Raw genomic sequence first — 14,567 nt, forward strand, 5'->3', positions numbered from 1 at the left:
TGCTGCCTTCATTTTTTTATATCGTGGCCAAAGTATGTTATAAAATAATAACTATCTTTTTCTTTCTTGCAGGTCATACAAAAAGATGGGTAAATGAAGATACCGAGTTCCAAATTTGGGTAATAAATTGTATTCCTGTTTTGATGAATTCTAACATGAAACACACACTGAACATCAATATTTGCTGTCAGTCAGGGAAATTAGCAAAAGAGATATACAAAATGAACAAAACTAGAAGGAACTGTTTCGACACGACCAACCTCTGAAAGCAACCAGTATTTTTGAAAACATAAACAAACATCGACATTGAATATGACCTCACTAAGATGACGGTCTCCATATAAGAGAGAAATCTTCTGGTACCGCAATAATGGTCGGTTTAAAGAGGGTTCACTGTATTTATGGAATTAGTACTTTATTCCGTAGTGATACATTTGTATGGATGTTCGATTTCGCGAGGGTAGAGATTTTGGATCTGTCCAAAGGAAAGGATGTCTGTCATTCGCTTGCTGAGCAGAATTCATTGTGTAAGACCATATCTACGAGAGTATAGCAGCCGAGATTTCTAATATGACAATGCACTCGGACACTCAGTACTGACTGTAGCACAACTCTTATAAAAGTGCAAAATTCCCAATCTCGAGCTGCTCTCATCAGTAGCTGAGCAGTTAAACATTGCTGAATAATGGTAGTTCCTCCTGGATTTGAATCAAAGTGAACAGATGGTTAGATCTAATTTTCCTCACATGTAACTTGAATACCAACCAGTTTCCATTAGAAAGTCTTTCATGAACCTAACCCTGTTACCTAACCCTGTCACGAACCTAACCCTGTCTTGTACTTTGTTGTATTAAAATTGTAGAGGCATTAGGTATTTTTTGGAAGCAGGAGAGATGAAAAATTAGCAACGCCTTCGCTGGGAATCGAACCGCGGACCTCTGGAATACGCGCCCAGCGTATAGACCCCCAAATCATCACCTATCGACAAAGTAGATTTAATTCGATCCAATAAGTTTAAATGAAATCCAAGAAGAAACGCATATAATTTAATATTCCGTACAAGGAAGTCATGTGGTATACACATCAGATTTTCATTAAAGATTCTAATAAATAAATAAGATAAAATAAGAGACAAAAGTATTTTAAAAAATCATAATTATAAGCATATCAAGCCCATTTACGCAAACTGGGAAACAACATGATTGTTTGAACTTAAAAATTGTAACACGAACGCGATTATTTATAATATATTCACGGGCATTCTGTGCTTGATGCAGATTAAGGCCGCCAGATAAAACGTGCTCTCATTCCATGCAAATCTCACTTGCCATAAAACACGAACAGCCAAACATCTCCACAATTCCTGTATCTTTTATATCTGTTGTTAATGATTCGAGAGCTGGACTTAACGTTAATGATGAGAAACCGGGCACTCTTAATCGCCGCTAATGGCCGTTGTGTGCTTGCTGCTTGCTTCTTCCTTTTCTCTGGGTTAGGAATTGCTGATTGGATCAAAATTGAGCACTGTTCTTTCGGTCTTTAATTTGAATCTCATTGTTTGAAAGAGAAAGAAATTAAGCTGGAACTCTTTCTTACCTTCACCTCCCATTTTTTTTATCGCTATTGCTATGAGAATTACAAAATTCGTTTTGCTTTGTAACATTTAAATTTTCTCGTACAGAACAATTTCTATTATATCCGGATTCCGGATAACTGGACCTGGAATTATCCAAATCCATTGTTAGTTTTTTCAACTTACAGCAAAATTAAAGTTTTTTGTTAATTTATTTGTGTGTTTTTATGCTAGAAACGTCTTTGTGAATTTTAGCAAAGTTTTTGGGTTGTTAAGTTACGCTACGTTAACGTGCATTTCCATCCAGCGACTTTGCATTCATTGCCATTGTTGGAAAAAAAGATCTTAAGTTTATCTTTCTTGTGGACTGGCAAGACATTTTGTAAAGTTTGTATTTGACAGTTTGTATTGCCATTCGATATTTAAAAAAATATTTGGTTTATTCTTTAATTATAATTACATTACATAAAACCTGAGCAATTTATATGCAAAACATGCACTTTTAATCAATTTTAAAAATGTATTTTATTTTTTAAATAAATCTGATTAATAACTTTTAAGATTATTAGCCCAAAGGGCGTTTGCTCAGAAGGGCTATTAATTTCGTTAAATTGTTGCCACCATATATTATCGCCCTGTATTATATTTAAAGAAACTAAATAATGAAGAATCTGCGTAAATGTATGTATATTTCTCGCACTGTGATAAAACAACCTTACCTAGAGCCATCAGATTCTGAATAGCATAGTCTTCCACTCGAATATGGGCATCTAGAAGCCCACATTTGGAATTTGTTTTATTATCTATTTCATATTTTGTAAAACTTTAACGAATTTTTGATTAGCAAACTCAACGATTTCAAAGAGAGCAAAGGCAACACTGTGCGAGAAAAAAAAAAAAAAAAAAAAAAAAAAAAAAACATTTTTTATCTCCAGCTCGCGAGATTGTGTATCGGAAATTCTAAGGATACACTTTTCTAAATATTTTTGTGATACTCCTGTTGAATTGAATTTTATGGTTTAAGTGCAAAGAACATGATATTTAATAAATAAAGGTAACACACAAAACCCTTTGGGCCTAATTTAAAATCTGAAAGCTTTCACATTTTTATTTTATTGAATGTTTTATAATGTGAATGGTAATAATACCATGGACTTTCCCATATTGTTTCAGTACTACCTAAACTTTTACGAAAGCATGACTTAATTATTCTTTAAGGAAAAAAAAACACTTCCTTAAGCAGTATGAAGAGAGTATTGGAATAAAACTGTATTGCGTGTGTAACAACTATAGTACTCAAAATACATTGACTTTTAAAAACATTCCATCGAAATTAGATTATTTTGAATACAAGCCTTCATGAGTTATTTAAAAAGTTCCATGATCAATTTAGATTTTGCTTGCTTCGGAAACTGTCTTAGTAGCTGTTGCACAAATTACCGTGAATCCTGTTGCGAATGTCGCCACCCTAAAATGGCCACCTCAGAAAGTGACTAGGTTTTTTGAGAATATAAATAAATATTATTGTTAAACATGACCTTTGTAAGAAAATAACCTCCGCAAGAAACTCAGATCATCTGGAAGCATGGCTAGTCATCATAGAGAGGGTTCATTATAAAAGACATTAAACACTTACATCACGAGAGGAACATCCATGGCTGGAACCCCAAGGAAAACACATTGTTTTTAACGGGTTTAGGTCCGAAATGTCTAATGGTCTTTAAAGCGGCGCCCAAATCAAGATTTGGTGAAAGATAACTTGGCATTATGTGCATTTGGTCGACTGGGTTTTTCGTGCTCCGTCCCAATTGTTTTTAAGTGAAAGATCTACAAGGATATATAGCATTTATGCTTGTTTTAAGTGGTTGCGCGTTCATTATAGATTGTGAACGCTGTAATTAAAAATCTTGTCAACAGCGTAACTGATTTTTTCATGTTCCTTTCCCTATATCTCTTGCGATCTCTAAAACATTATTTTATTTGAAACTTCCCTTTTATCAGCTCCAGAGTGTTATCCTTTTGCTAACAAATCTATAGTAAATTTTCGAATGTGTTCAAAAGAAAGAGCCCAGCATGTTTAAATGCTTACGAGCCATAAGCCGGGCATGATAAATAAACACAATTTGAATTTCCAACTTTGAAAATTTGCTAAACATTCACGGGTTGCAATATCCGCAGTCATTTACAATTGCAATAAAATATTTCTATAGAAACAGATTTTCATAAAGCGCATCGTAAGTTCCAAAGTAAGTGAAGTGGGGAGAGGGGAAAGGAAGACTTGATTTATTCCTCTCCAGGAGCGGTGATGAAGGATTAAACTTCGAACTCTGAACGGCAAATTAACTAAGATTTTTAATGTCTACCATCTGCTTCTTGAAGATAATAACCGAAAAAAAATCGTAATTATACGAAAAGAGAAAATAAAAGGAAGTTCAAAGGTGGAAAGAGGCAAATTAAAGCGGTAATTATGCGTTTAAAAAAAACATCGTTTGTTGCTGTCCTACCCTCACACGCTTCTTTTCGCATTTGTGGCTGACGAAGACTGGAAGGATCAGCGATCCTGGGTGGGGTCCACAAATCGGGTCTCGGATTCAGTATCTGATCACATGACCACGGCATCCACGCCTTTAATGACTGGGGTGTCGTCGGCACTGCAGAAACGTGCAAAATGAAAGAAAAAGAAAACGCGAATATTTCAAGTAGGGCATTTACTTGAGACGATGGTTCACCAATTATTGGCCAAACGTTTTATTGTCTAACAGCCCTTTTAGACTGTCTTCATGATGTCGTAAGCTGATCAGGTTGAGGGAAAAACTGACACTTTTCTTATTAAATATAAAACCGATGCAGCAAAACGAAACACAATGCTAAAAGGATAGTTACGTCTATGAATGTCCGATTAGGTTATGTAAGGTTAAGTGATCCAGACAAATCTAGAGCATCATATGAAGATGGTTGTCTTCTTGACGCCATCTTTCAGAGAACCTGGCTCGTAGTTCATCTAATGAACTTCAGCCTAATTCTGAACGGCAAATTAACAAAGATTTTTTTTAATGTTTACCATCTGCTTCTTGAAGATAATAACTGGGAGCGGACGAAAGAAAACAAAAACAAGTTTTCCAGTGACACCAGCAGACTAGAAGCGCAAGCTCATCTAGCACTGCGGGTTGGCTTATGAATGTCCAAGCAGATAAAATTAGATAAGAACAGGTAACTGACTGAGGATAAACCTCTCTGTTTTTATTGTTTTGAAATGTTATTCGTTGAATGCTAACGTTTTTTCTAGATTTCTTCACCATCAATGATAGCTACGTCAATTTTGAAAACTCGTAGCAGTTTATCTTGCAAAATAGGTATCCTTTAAATTAAATACTTCCAGCAAAGTCTCTAAAATAATATCAGACTATAGTGACTACAATTATCACTGGTGGGCTTACAAACCTACAGTTAACCCTTTGTGAAACGACCACCAAAGGAATTTCAGATGAATTTAGTCTTCTGAGGAAGCAGCTATCTTAAAAAACTGACGTTAAATACCGATGTTTCGCAATGTTTTCAGAAATGCTAGTTACTTTCAAAGGTGGCGTCTTGAGAAGGTACGCTATAGTTTTTATTTCTAACACCCAGATAGTTGTAAATACCGCCCCAGGTCACTGTAAACTAGCTACCGCGCTGTTGAGTTGGCATTCGAATCAAGAATAACGTATATTATTATTTTTTAAATGAGGGCGTTTAAACGGTATCAGTATAAAAGCTTTTTTGAAAGGCTGTTGGTAGGAAGAGAGGGTCACAAGAACTTCGAATTCTATTATTTAGATACTCTCAATAAAATTAGTAAGAAGCTGAACAAAATGTGTTTTTCCAAGACCTCTAGCACTGAAACTCCTACATTTCTCATGACTATTCACCACTTCGCATGGGGTATTATGGCTGAATGAGATCAGAAACAGCGAAAGCTGTCGATATTTACAGCATTTAGAATATAGTATTATAAAATAATGATTTGTTTAATGTTTTTTATGTTTGATAGCATTATAGGAAAAAATAAGTATTTTTATAAGTATCAAAATTAATCCGACAGACTCTAAATGGTTCTAAGGTTATCTTTTTAAGCATTTGTATTTAGTTTTAGTTATCATATGTGGCTCTGCAGTAAAAAAAAATGATTTATATTTCGGCAAATAGAATTAAGTAGCTCGTTTCGTAACGAAGATATCACATTTAGGATCTGGCGAACTCGACAACAATTTAACGACATATTCGTCTCGACTAGCTAGATGTTATCTTAAGAAGGCCAGAATTGAAGCACTTCTTTTTGTTTTGTCTGCGCAATAATTTAATCTGGCCATCCAACAAATTGAGCGTGTAGACATCAATCAACGTACACTTAATGTCTCCCTGTACCTTGATTCCGGGAAAAGCAGGATTGGGAAATTCTTGGGAAAAGGGTGTCATTAGCCAGATACGCAGAAAAATCGACATCTCACCTCGCGACATTTTGCGTAATCCAATTACTTAAGCCGCGCGTTTCTCTGACCTACATTGTATGTTACCCACGCAAAAGATCACCGTCTTGACAGTTCATTCATGAAATAATATACCTGGTTTCATTCATAAAAGTTGACACTTTCCCTGTTTTACTCGCTTTTTGTTCTTTATTACTACGTGCGTTTCATTCAGCATTTTCTCCGGCGCCGCATTTTTGATCACCTCACGTTGCGAATGAATGCGAAAAAAAGAACTTTTTTTTTTTGGTTGGCAAAAGGAAGAGACAATCGTTATATGTATTTTGAAAGGTTATAGCAAGAATATATTAAACGAAAAGCGACCTTGTGTCACTTTAGTTGACGTGAAGGATTTCAACAATATTTAATTAATTTAGCATATCCGTCAATGTGTGATAAATTTACAGGTATGTCTGTCTTGCCCACTATCAATATTCATTAATATTTATAAAAGTGGCATAGAGCTGTCAGTCACTGTAACCTAGAAACATTGAAAATTGTTGGAAAACGAGAGCACAGAAATTTCTTCTTGGGTAAACCTTGTTTTGTACCATTTAGTAAATATTCCACTGAAACTTGCTGAAATATTAAGAAAAGAATAAAATATTTGGAAAAAGGAGTTCAGAAGCTCTTAGTCATGTGTGACGTACATAAAGAGCAATCCCATTAAATCCTTACAAAACAAGTTCTGCAGATCACAGCAAAAATCATGTAACGCTTGTTTTCTCAAATTTATGTAAAGCAAAAGTCTGTAAACAAATGCTATGAGTGGTTAACCCTTCTTCTCCAAAATACGAATAAAATTAAGAGATGATGCATATATTATTTTTCAACCAACCGTAGCCGCGTTCGCAAATTCGCTTTAACTATGTAAGGGTAAACGACTTCACGTACCATTTTGCCTGCAGCTGTGTCCTGGAGCATGAAATATATGAAAACCCCTCCTCTGGACTGGTAAACAGACATTGAAATGCTTACATTATCACCTGATGGTCTGAAACAATTCAGAAAAGGCATTTTAATTTTCTTCGAGAAAGCGGTTGTGTCTTATTGTTTGCCTAATCAAAGTCCATGAATTCTTTTCGTGGCAAGGAGTACAAGAGTCCGTGTGTCTCTGGAATGGTCCATGAACATTATATAGGTGTATAAGGTAATTCTCCGGCCTTCTTAGGGTGCCTTCGTGGTGTAGTGGTCTGCATGCTGGGCGCGTATTCCAGAGGCCCGTGGTTCGATTCCCGGCGAGGGCGTTGCTCATTTTTCACCTTGCCTGCTTTTAAAAATACCTAATGTCTCTACAGTGGCGCCCGAACTAAAAACGCTGGTGGATGATGATTCTTCACCACCAGGATTTGACGACTGGGTCCCCTAAACCCCAGCCGCCCTTTAAAAAGGGGAGTATATAAGGTATTTCTGCCGCCTTCTAAGTATACCTTCGTAGTGTAGTGGTCAGCACGCAACATGCATCTTAGCATACCTTCGCTGTGTAGTGGTCAGTACGCAACATGCATCTTAGCATGCCTTCGTGGTGTGGTGGTCTGCACGCGGGGCGCGTATTCCGAAGTTCCGCGGTTCGATTCCTCGCGAAGACGTTGCTCAGTTTTCATATCTTCTGCTTCCAAAAAAAAATACCTAATGTGTCTACAGTGGCGCCCGAACTAAAAGGGTGTTGGATGATGATTCTCCACACCCGGGATTTGGCAACTGGGTTCCCTAAAACCCCAGTCGCCTTTTAAAAGGGGGAGTATATAAGATATTTCTCTCGCCTTCTTAGAAAGTGTGGTGGTATCTAATGTCCCTACAGGTGACACAGCTTTATTCCAGTTTTGAAGAAAACCTTCTTCCTAGGAAACGGGTCCTAGAGTCTCCTACCATTCTTCCCCTATCACCAAACCTCTTGAGAGGACTTTCGCCCCGCCTTGCATTTTGAGTGCCTCCGTGCAGGGCAGATACTATATACTTACAAAGAATCATGCCTGCCCCGGTATTCGAACCCGATCCCAATGATACTGTAGCCAAGATCACTGACCACTGTACCTATCACATCTTTGAGAAAGCTTGTGCAGACATTAGAAGCGTTAGATTAAAGAATTTTCAGAAACTACAGTGCGCCCTCGTTGAAAATCAATCTGAATCTTCAAATAGCAAATTGTTAATAAGTTATAAATTTGTTAACTAAAATTTCAACTTTCAGAAAATGGGTGTAAGTTTACTTCAAAGTGCAGTATCAAGATATAAGAAGCAATTGTAGGAAGATGTCATAATTAATCTTTCAAACAAATTAACGTTTAAAATTTCGTCTTAAGATTATGGAGCTTGAAGTTCCAAATAATATATTTCGTTGGGGTTAATAACAGGAAGCAGTTTTAGGATGAGCTGTGATAAATGATAGAAATGAAATACTTATCTTTTTCCTTTTAAACAATCTCGATGAGCGCAACGAATGTCTCGGTCAAAATTAATTTACACGTGGCTCTTTAAGCCCCGAGGTTCACTTAACTGTATATGGAGAATTTTTATTAATGACGTATCATAATATTAGGAGCAGAATATTGCAAGCATATGCATTTCTGATAGCTTCTCACACTTATATGCGCATGAAGTTATTCGAAGAATACATTAGGTTTTTTTTTTTTTTTTTTTTCTAATAACCTGACTTATACTTCTAATAACTGCATACGCACAAAATCAGATTCAAATTGTAAACATTGTTGATAATAAATAACATGTCTTGAATTTAGACAACCCGATCAGTGTGAGTTGGTCAAATCTTTCATTTTCGTTGCCTGTAGACAGGCCCGTAGTCGGAGGTGACAATACGAAATCCAGTTTTGATCGAAATCGTCCGAATTGAAACCTTTACCTTACTACCCACCTCATAAGAAAAAATTTCGATCGACGGATATTAAAGGCTTTAATTTCTGAAAGATATTAAATCGTCGATAACCTCTTGTATCTTCTGCATCGTCCAGTAGTCTTTCTGCATAAAAATACTTGGAATTCTCTCGTGGCCGCTATGTCCCCAAGATGACCAACTTTAAAATCGATTTTATTCCTGAGAATATATTCGCCACTGAACATGACCTCTATAAGAAGACCAGCTTCATCGAACGCCAAAATCGTCGTGGTCAAATGGTTACAATGAACAGCTTCTTCGCGATTAAATCCTTAAGACGACCATCTCAGGACACGACGGACCAGTATTTCTGAGACATATATTAGCATTAGTATTGATTATCACTTCTGCGAGTTGAGTGTGTATTCCGTAAAGCAAAATCATATGGAACAGTGCGTGGTTGTTCTTAAGAGGGTTTGCTATTTATTTATTTATTTGGTTTCTAATACAGCTGTTTACAGTTTTAACGGGCAAGGATAATTTCTACATTAGTCTAGGATAATTTCTACATTTAATTAATTTTCATAAATTTAATTAAATTAAAAATATATTGGACAAGTGCTAATATAATGTAGACTGAAAAGATTTTATAAAAAAGTAATTTGATAAGGTAAAATTAACGAGCAATAAATTTTCATAACATTTTAAAAAGCAAAAAAATTGAAAATTGGTCATCGTACTAAAGACTAGAAATTTTGTCTCAATTCGGTTCGCACAGGTCCGAATTCGGTATCTGCAAATGACACCCGTTCTCGAACACGCGTAAGGAGCAGAGGGGGTGGAGAGGAGAAGGGCAACAAAACTGAAGAAACCAAAGGTACGTGACTAGCATATCACCGCTAGACACGCGTTCTCGTTGAGAAGTAAGGGAAAAAAAATTGGAAAGAGTAAGTTTCGTTGAGGGAAAAGAAAAGCAAAAAAGAAATAATCTTCTCTTAAGTTCATAGGTTAGGCGGTCTCCGCCCCAAATTCGTACGACGGTCTACGACCCCTCAGGGCCTGATGTCAAAATAAAAGAAAAATAAATATAATCAAGAACCGAGGCGTTGTCCGTCCGAAAGCCACGCGCCTCGTCACAGGTGCCGGGCGAACATCTGCGAACTTTTTTGCTCGCCGCCCCCGTCCCAGACGATCTATCGCGTGGGGGGAGGATGGACTGGAAAGCCCTTGTCGCAAATGATATTTTAGCACCCCGTTCTTTGCATATGAACCACATTTTGGGGTGATTTTGGAGAAGGTTTTAAACCGACGTTTGAGTTCGATAACAGTTTTATAACTCGATCGCCCGAGGGCCGGAAGTTGGCGAGAAATATCTTATGATTATTTTTTGGCTGCTCGCTGGCATGCCTATTTCACATTACTTGTTTTTTTCGCGAGCTGTTCTAAGGAGGGGTTCTCATTCCTTGTGAAGGGGGAATTAAAAGGTTAGAGAAGGCTTAAAATTGGGAGCTGAAAGGTGTGTAGAATTTGACGAATGTGGATTGGTGTCTGCACAGGTGACAGTCATATTCTCCTTTCGTCTTCGAGTTAACGCTTAGAAGAAATACTATTTTCTTGGGAGTTCTGTCTCTTTAAACAAATTATCAGAAGATATGTCCCATTTTTAATAGTTGCTAAAAACGTCTTAATACCATTAAATACCATAAACATAAATATTATGTTTGAATATGTTGAATGCCGACGTTTTTATATTACAAAATTCATTAAAACCCCTAACGGTATCTATCTGTTTAAGAAAACATCCTGTAAAATTGATGAATATTTCTCAGAGCGTAATTAAAAAACAGTACATAGACAGATGTGTTTGCTTAGATTACCATGCCCACCAAAGAACACAACTGCCTGAGAGAGGTTTCGCTGCATTCTTTTACTGAAGTAATTATAAACCTTATTCTGTCTTAATTTTTATTGATTGGTATTAACATAAATAGCAAAACTCTCTCTAAGGCGACCACACATGGTTGCAGATGATTTTGATCTTCAGTGGAGGTTGTACCGAGATGATGTTTGTGACCAATATTTATTTATTTCCTTAGAAAATGAGATGGTCCTTTTAGAGAAGTGGTGTAATACTTCTTTGGCGAAATGAAGCAACTCCAATGATGGAACACAGCAATAACTTTTATTTAACACTAAAAAAAAATGGCGACATACAAACAAGAAGAGAAAACATATTCTAGCACTTAAAAATAAATTACATTCTTCGTGCGAGAGTCGCACGTGGCACTCGATCTGTTTTCAAATATTGCCATTCACAAATACCTTAATGTTCATCTATTTAAATTATTTAAACTACAAAATTTTAATACTATTTAAAGCTGTTACAACCTCTCCCCCAACGGAGAGACTTTTTCCGAAGGGAAAAGTTCTGTAAATTTCGAAAGTTTATAAGCTCGGCTTGCTCAATTGCTTAAAGAGAAAAGATAACTTCTCTCATAAGTTTCCAAATTTTCAGGCCGAAAATTTTAAATTTTAAACAAATATTTTTACACCACATTTAAATAGGAAGAAAATGGACAGTGTTCAAATTAGTCTTCTTTTTTTTTCCTTGACGGCGCCTAGATCTCTTCCATGGTGGACCAGTTCCTCGGCTATAATTCACAGCAAAGCCTTTCCTCAGTTCATCTGTGCCTTTCGGATAATATTCATTTGTCATTTGCTTTCGACAATTGTTTTCTTCGTATATTAGTATCGGCTTTGATATTAAATCAAAAGCCGAAAGATGATGATAACGCTGCATTGCAAAATGATTCTCAATATTAATTTCTTTATCGTTTTTCAAATTTTCGTGAACATCTTCCACGTTTAATTCTGGTGATTTAACTTTTTCTTCAAATACATCTCTGGATGCTTTATTTTCTTCCTTCATCGGTTCCAAGATCTGCTCATCAGCTATTTTTCTTTTCCTTTGAGCTCTAGTAGAAACGGCATTAAAATGGTATCACTAAGTTTACGTTCAAGTGATAAACTAATAAAATAAGGCAGTTCAGTGTTAACAGGAAGTAATAACCTGATATCACTAATATTACGTTCAGTGATGAACTAATAAAATAAGGCAATTCAATATTAACAGGAAGTAATAACCTGGTATCACTAATATTATGTTCAGTGATGAACTAATAAAATAAGACAATTCAATATCAACAGGAAGTTACGTTCGGTGATGAGCTAATAAAATAAGGCAATTTAATATCAACAAGAAGTAATAATCTGGTATCACTAATATTACGTTCAGTGATGAACTAATAAAATAAGGCAATTCAATATCAACAGGAAGTAATAACCTGGTATCACTAATATTGCGTTCAATGATGAACTAATACAATAAAGCAATTCAATATTAACATAAAGTAATAATCTGGTATCGCTAATATTGCGTTCAGTGATGAACTAATAAAATAAAGCAATTCAATATTAACAGGAAGTAATAATCTGGTATCACTAATATTATGTTCAGTGATGAACTAATGAAATAAAAATATGCACGATTATTCGATCTCGGTCGGTGCCTCCAAAATAATTAAGACTGTAATACTTCTTTGGCGAAATGAAGCAACTCCAATGGGAACACAGCAATAACTTTTATTTAACACTAAAAAAAATGGCGACATACAAACAAGAAGAGAAAACATATTCTAACACTTAAAAATAAATTACATTCTTCGTGCGAGAGTCACACGTGGCACTCGAGTCTGTTTTCAAATATTGCCATTCACAAATACCTTAATGTTCATCTATTTAAATTATTTAAACTACAAAATTTTAATACTATTTAAAGCTGATACAGTGGCCGCCATCAGGGTTTACTATTTCATGCTTGAACAAAAGACTGAAATCATCTGAAAAGACTTAACTGTACTTGCTGGACAGTTAATAGGAGCATGCTCTTAATTATTTTAATGTTCATTTGCTGATACTAACATAAATAATGAACCCTTTCTAAGCCGACCATCGATGGTTCCAGATGACTTTTCACCTCTTTAAGGAGAGAATCAGTTAAAGATTGTCATCTTGTAAAGGTAATGTTAAATATCAAAATTTTTTATGCTATTCTGAAAAACTGATCATTTTTAGATGTGGTTCTTTTAGAGACGTGGTAGCCACTATACAGGATTCACTATATTCTTTCATAGCCCACACAGAAGACGGAAATTGACTGAAAAAAAGAATTCAGTGGTATTTATTTATATTCTGTGAAACAGTAGCAATATCCAGAAGTGGTCATTTTAGGGAGGTGATTGCTATAAGAGAGTTCACTCTATTTTTCCATGCCCCAAATAAAAGCGAAATCGTCTGAAAGAGGTTTTTTTCATTTATCTATGTTCTCTGAAACAGTGGTCATTTTAAGACAGAGTCATTTTTGGATTTCAGTTCATTTTAGGATTCAGTATTTTAGTCATTTTAGGTCACCACATGAGGACTCACGGTATCTTTCCATACTTCAACAGAAGACCAAAATCGTTACAGAGAAGTTTAACTGTATATTCCTATGCTACTTAGAAATTTATTATAATCATTTTAACGTCCATTAAATGATACTAAGAGATATTTTCGGGAGTAGGTTGATGTTATATAAGAACAGTCAAACAGTTCACTTCAGTGAAGTCTGTTTATTTAATGGAATAACCTTGATTATGATAATATATGTAAATTGCTACAAAGAAGATTAGCCAGTGTTTTAAAAGGGGCATTATTTGAGACAAAAGAAATACCTTATAACGTTAACTCCCGCCTCCGGCAAGGGTTTACTGTACCTAAAGAAATGACACTACAGATAAAATAAGGCTAAAATATTTCGTACATCCGTACAAAAGTTTGTTTGTACGGATGTAGAGATATATCGAAATAAGGTCTAAGGTTCTGTAAATTTCCGTACTGGAGAGATATGCTGCCATACGCAAGGGTATACCTTTCTTAAAAAAAAAAACCACATTAAGTAAACACTAACAAAGGATGCATTTGAAGCAATGGACAGAAATTTCCGCAATAATTTTATATCAACGACTGAAATCATTATGTTGATGGTGACGAAATAGATTGTATGTGAATATGAAACAAAGTGTTTGCGAATAAGGTGTCATTCTTAATCAAAGACGTGGAACAAGCTATCCGAAACGCAGCATGAAAATATGATACAAATAAGCGTATATGCACTTTTTATGAACATTTTGGCAATAGCAGCGTGTACCTTTATGCCGGAAATCAGAAATCATCTTCTGTCGAATATTAACATGATAAGAGTTTGGTTACACTCTCGTAATCCATCATGATTTCGATATACCATTCCTCGAATTCAATTTGATAATATTTTTATCGCATTTTGAAACGGACAATGATAGTGTCATGAATATAACGTACTATATTGGCTTCATTTCTTATTCATCTTTAAGCAAGAATCGATTTCGACCACTAGAACATAATATCAGAACAGTCTCGTCGAGATAATTTGCAAAAGGATGATTTGGCCATAAGGTTACTCTGATATGAAACCGCCTTTTATTGCTCAAAAGAGACTATTGCAGCTGATGTTTTGCTCAGAGACCATAGCTAAGCTTCGACAAATCATTTCCTAGAAAAAATGATTGCGGGCTACCTT

The 14,567-nt window shown here is 35.6% G+C and overlaps 1 protein-coding gene and 1 long non-coding RNA gene across 6 annotated transcripts in view; one reads left to right on the forward strand and one right to left on the reverse strand.

Moving 5' to 3' along the window:
* Positions 1-14,567, reverse strand: part of LOC118199053 (uncharacterized) — a 225,354-nt gene that overhangs the window by 174,491 nt on the left and 36,296 nt on the right. The window lies entirely within an intron of this gene.
* The window catches only part of LOC118199091 (uncharacterized), a 67,063-nt gene that overhangs the window by 37,090 nt on the left and 15,406 nt on the right, over positions 1-14,567 (forward strand). The window contains exon 2 of the long non-coding RNA XR_004759892.2: positions 73-119. This is a non-coding gene — a long non-coding RNA (uncharacterized LOC118199091). The remainder of the gene's footprint in view (positions 1-72; positions 120-14,567) is intronic.

The sequence above is a fragment of the Stegodyphus dumicola genome, chromosome 10, assembly GCF_044657685.1.
Source record: "Stegodyphus dumicola isolate Sdum_Otavi_A_Nest chromosome 10, ASM4465768v1".
Classification (NCBI taxonomy): domain Eukaryota; kingdom Metazoa; phylum Arthropoda; class Arachnida; order Araneae; family Eresidae; genus Stegodyphus; species Stegodyphus dumicola.